General features: G+C 39.1%; 1 protein-coding gene across 1 annotated transcript in view; it reads right to left on the minus strand.

Moving 5' to 3' along the window:
• The window catches only part of LOC126100683 (serine/threonine-protein phosphatase 4 catalytic subunit), a 36,642-nt gene extending 32,363 nt beyond the window's left edge, over positions 1–4,279 (minus strand). Inside the window, exon 1 of the mRNA XM_049911300.1 lies at positions 4,073–4,279. The gene's annotated coding sequence lies outside the window, so the exon portion shown is untranslated. The remainder of the gene's footprint in view (positions 1–4,072) is intronic.
• Between the last annotated feature and the right edge of the window lie 1,721 nt (positions 4,280–6,000).

Here is a 6,000-nt window from a genome sequence, read left to right on the forward strand (position 1 = left end):
AAAAATGTCCATAACCTTGCTAGAGCTTTTACAAACATGGATAATATCCTGCCAAGCTAGTCCTGATATAGATTTCCTGTTCTTCTTATGGTGCCAACAAACACATCACCATTGGAAATCAGTAATTAACCAGTTCACTTAAAACCCAATACTATCCAGACCTTGGAAACTCATAGTTTCTCAACTATCTCTCCTCACTGTTCTAGACACATCAGCTGTCATCACACAAAATATCATTCCATCACCGGCTCATGAAATATCCTAGCCCATCCCTACCCCATCCCTGCTCACAATCAAACAAGAACTATCAGTCTCTTCTGTTCACAGGATAAAATGGTTTACATAATCATTACATAATAAAAGAAATGAAATAAATTCAATTATGTGCAGTGTAAAGTATTTGTTTACACTGATCTGAAGAGGATAATTAAGCACTTTTTATTGTATAATCTGAATCACTAACGGAAACCTTTTTAATAACTCCCCTTTCCAGCATCATGATGTGCAATTGGCCATGTCATACGTAGGCAGTTATAAATGAGTTCTATGGCTATGACAATTATCTACCTGTATGAACCGTCATTATCAACCTGTAACTAACTGCGAACTCTATTATTCAGTTCCCAAACACCTAAACACACACACACACACACACACACACACACACACACACACACACACACACACACACTCACTCACTCACTCACTCACTCACTCACTCACTCACTCTCCTCCCCCCCCCCCCCCCCTCTCTCTCTCTCTCTCTCTCTCTCTCTCTCTCTCTCTCTTTTGAGCACTTCCTTGTACACCTGCTCCTCTAAACAATGCAGATATGAGCTTTCTCTTCAGAATATCCTGTTACTATGTCTGCATAGCTTCTGAAACCCATGTATACTTGATCGAGGTTGCCACAAGTTTCCCCAAGTGAAATTCACTGATTTCCAGACAAATTTTAGCATAAATTTTGAGATGTCAAGGGTAAGTAAACATATGAGTTGACAAAGTAAGGGCTTCTGTAATGAACTGTTTTTAGACGGAGAAAGCAAGCCAAATGGTATATATATTTCATTAAGACCACTGTTGTTATTTTATTTCAATAAAAGGAAACAAAAAGAGGCATTTCCTTGGAGTTGGAAGACAAGTTTAAAATACATTCACCGATTTCAGAAATAACCTCAGAAAAAAGTAGGCCTCTTGAAAAAAATCGGGGAAGAGTTGTGTAAACCAAAACTATATGTAATCACCAATAAAATGTTAGTTCTACTAAGTTTGTTGTTGTCAGTTATTAACCACTGTGTTGTGTCTATTTTTTTTTACGGGTACTGTGTGAATTTTCTTTTGAGAAATATGGGAGTACATAGCCTACAAACTTCCAATGATGGCCACAATTTTGTTCTTGTTATCATCTATACTTCCTAATAAATATATAAATTATTTTCGTAATGCCAAAATATATGAGAATAAATAAAATGTTTATAAAAGATCGCACTGTACAATGTACTTGCAGCGAGACAGTTGCAATACCTAAAAACAATCGTCCTTTGCCTCTGGCCTGCTGAGGAACACTGCAGTTCTGGATCCATGGATAACCGCCGGAAATCTTCCACATTACACTACACACAAACAGACCCGACCTGCGCGCAGATCAGTGACACAAGATTAAATGGGAAGAGGCTGCACATTAGTGGGAAACGATGAGCTTCAGATCAGCGGGCCTAATCTGTTAGAGATACCTGCAGAAATGGCCTACGGTTTTGGTCTGTCATGGGAAGTCCACTCATATATTCACGTATCACAGACACCATGTTGACGAAATGAGACAGCAGTGATCAAGCCATGCAACAGATAACTTGTGCAAATGCTCTGAGAATCAATACTAATGAGGATAGATAGAAACTCAATGTAAAGATTATCACTGAGCCACAGACAAGCATGTAGAAAAGACAATGACATTCTCACACAAGCGCGCGCGCGCACTTGTTGGGGCTTATGGACACTCAACATCAATGTCATCAGCACCCTGACACACATTAAAAGAAACGAATGTGGGCAAATTTAGTAAAATGGAAGGATACATGCAAAGAAAGTGGGAAAAGGTGCAAAATGCTGTATAAGAAAATAAAACTTAAGGAAAACGAGAAAGGAATGTCAAGGATGCCACAGGAAATTGTCTCTGGCTGGCCATTTACGTAAAACATGGGCGGCAAGTCAACTGCGGACCACTGGTCAGAAAATAAAACACAATCCAATAAAAGGTGGCGCACAGTTACCTGGATCAAATTTCCGGCCACAGCTTTTGCCAGAAAATAAGAGCACGCAAGCATGCACACACAAAATCACTCAGACACAACTCATGCACACATGACCAGCGTCCGCAGCTGCTGCATCAACAACATCCGAGAATCAGATCCAAACAAATGATTCCTCACGCTTCCCTGCCTCTCGCCAGCAACTGCTAGGCTAGTGGCAAGAAGTGGTGGCAGCACTGCCTGCAAGCTAAGGGGAGTGTTAGAGGGGAGAAATAATAAGAATGAAGGTGTAGGAAGCGGTGCATGTACTCAGCTATGCCCAGCCAGCGGTGATGCATGACATCTCAGTAAACAGACCATTTCATCTACTGAGACAAAAACAAGATTATTCCAGAGCTTTTTTCCCCCAAATTTCCCTGACGTGTTTGATATTCCCTGATATTTACCCGATTTTCAGAACTTGTGGCAACCCTGTTGATACTGCTTACTGCAGTCAACCTATGGTCTCCTCCTACAATTTATATTCACCACACAGTTCCCTCCATACTGAATTAACTATTCTCTAATATTTTAGAGTGTGCCCAACCTTTCCCTTCTTTTGGCCATTTAAGTTATATCATAAAGTTATTTCTCTCCAAATCGATGCAGTATCCCTTCATTAGTTACTTGATCTTCTCATGTCATTTTCAGCATTTTTCTCTAACACCACATGAGACTTTTAGGCATTCATTAAAACACACACTAAGAAAGTAAAAACAATTTTAAATGTGTATAAATCATATATAAATACCACACACACACACACACACACACACACACACACACACACACACACACACACACAGTATGGTGTGCTAGCAGAACATAATATTGTAAATTATGGAAAAGTAATCAGGTGAAATTTAAACATACATCAACAAATCATTGTAAAACTTTAATAAAGCATTAGAAAAATGAAGCAATGGGTGAAAGCAAACACACACGTTCTCCAACCTCGTAATACATGCATCAATAACTTCAAAAATTCAGTTATTGTAGTCCAGTGATGAGTCAAGCAATAAGAAAATGAATCTTCCAAAATTATGATTTTAGACAATCCACGAACAAAAGTACCTAACAAACTTTCTTCAACTCTGAACTCTAAAAACTTGTTGCGGCCATCGTACTAACTATTTAGAGTAGACTATATGTGGTAGACAAGAAAATCTCAATGTGCATTTCAAATAACTCTTACTTTGGCGTTTTGTGTACATTCTCGAGACGTATTTTCATCTGGCACAAATAATAACAAGAAACAATTTAGGTCTCAACTTTACTCGATTTCATTACCAATTACTTCGGTTTAATATGTATTCTAATATACTGTAGCTATCTAAATACGAACATACGCAGAAATCGGACAAGTTACTGCGCTTCCGCCTAGAAAATCATTCCTGAAAGTTTTCTCGTTGTCCAGTGTACAATTTAAACGAATAATTGTGTCATCAACTGTTTAACTGTAACCAGACACTGTAGGTTGTACACACACGTACGCGCCAACACCAATGTAAACAATACCAGGTAGTTTAAATATTAGCGAGAAAGAGTATGTGTTGTTCCATGATGATATTAATGACTTACCGAACTTTAATATGGAAAGGCATCTTTTTAAAGTTTAAGAACAAGAGAAAAGTGAACACAAATCGTTAAATAGCGTTAATTTCATACCATAACCTGTCTTTTCGCATAAGTGTCAATTTCACTACTTAGAAAACACGAACCACATAACGGTGTAGTAAACCTCTGTATTCACACAAAGAAGTTAATGATATTTATACAATTACCTCGTTCTGGACTCAGTATGACAGAACTCCCTCCTCACTCTCTCGAACTACCACAAATTCCCCAATTTCCTATGATTAACGATGCTTTGGTGATTGGCTGTTACGGGAAACTTACTACCAAGCTGCGAAGTCACAGCCTACTATATCGTTACGTTCCGAGTGAGTGCCACTACACATCTCGCAATTGATTATAACTTTTATGGTAGGAAGAAACATTGTTGTGCGAATTTTTAGAAAAGATTAATGCTCAAAACAATCACGGCTTTGTTATTTATATTTAGTTAATAAGGACCGAACAGAAGACTGCGACCAAACGATCGATATAGGTTTGCTTCTTATGTTCGAGCGTTGCATGCCGGGTAAGCATCACTGCGGGTAAGGCTGCGCGGAACTGTCAGCGTTGTTATTTTTCGCGTAAAGTGGAATGTGCAGCTCGTTTGCCGTGCAACTGTAGTGCTCGAGACATCGTTACATAGTTCGTCAAGTGAAGTGTTCATTGGATTATCACAGAAATGGGAAACATTTACACCGTGGGACCAAACGAAGCCCTCATTGTATCAGGTAGGCGTAACTCATGTCTTAATTTTCCCACCCCAAAGTGCGACAGTAGGTTTTTAAGTGTTTTCGCCAAGTCTCACTTCTACAGAAGCTTTATACGGAACTGAGCAACTGTTCAGTGTTAGTTACATAAAGCCTCTTTCGTTACTACTCCTGGGGAACGAAAATGCTAAACATTACATGGGCAGCTTAAATGCAGAAGACAGTCGCCTCCAGAAAAAGCGAACATATTTTACGGGCATAGAAACAAGAGCAGTACTCATATTCTCTGTTTGCTGTTCTCAGCAATGAGTTTACTTGTTTGTGTTCTGCATTTATGACAAGCGCGGAGAAGCGGCCGCGAAATATTTGCAGAGATTGTGTCCCGGCGAACTGTAGCGTGTCTGAAGTTAGAAATTACATTGTGGTCGTTGTTAGATACAGAGGTCACTTACCAAAGCGCACTCTGAAAGACTAGTTTATTAAAAACTTTAATTAGCTTCAGCGCGCCGTACCAGCGTCAAGACTTAAGAGCTAGGTTGTGTTCTTCAGTTGGAAGACTGGTTTCATGCAGCTCGCCACGCTAATCTATTTTGTCTACTGCAACCTATTTCCAATTGAATCTACTTGCTTAGCGGAGTCTTACTTTTTTAATTCCTGTATGTTTTACGTCATCTAGACGTAGCCCTACATTTTTTTCAGATATGCTGCCCAACGTAGTAAAACTTCATCTGTAGTGCTACATGAATAAAAACTTAATACAAACGTGACACAGCATTCTCGTATATGCTAATGCAGTTAACTACTGTATGTGTGATTCCCCTTCCAATCATGCACTGGCGAGTGTCAAAGTCAGTGTTAATGTCCTGGACTCGCATTCGCGAAGACTGGAGTTATACCCAGTCCGACCATCCTGACTTGTGTTTTCCATGGATTCCCCAAGTTGCTAACGTGAATGCTGGGATAGTTTCTTTGGTGACGCCATGGCCGTCTTTCTGTCCTACCCTTACATAATCCTATCGTGTTTTGAAGTGTTCTTTATATATATATATATTGCTGTAGTGTATCTGATATGTCCGTTACTATTGTACTAAATGGTCTATGGACGAATAAATAAATAAAATACGTACGAAGTGAAATGAAATTGTCTAACAATTGTAACGAAAATTGTGACATTTTGTTTTATAGCCTGCTGCTTTCGTTATATTTCTTCCTTTTCTTGTTCGCGACTATCTTATTTGGAACAGTAGTGAGTACAACTTTTCTCGCGGGTCTTCCTTGGTTGTACTGACGAATGTTGTGACAAGTTACTACTTAAGGTGGCTGTTTTTGTTCCACTCGTTTGAACTTATAGCAAATAGGTGATATGTAGTCATTCTTGTTGTTGATAG

The sequence above is a fragment of the Schistocerca cancellata genome, chromosome 9 (assembly GCF_023864275.1).
Source record: "Schistocerca cancellata isolate TAMUIC-IGC-003103 chromosome 9, iqSchCanc2.1, whole genome shotgun sequence".
Taxonomy (NCBI): Eukaryota; Metazoa; Arthropoda; class Insecta; order Orthoptera; family Acrididae; genus Schistocerca; species Schistocerca cancellata.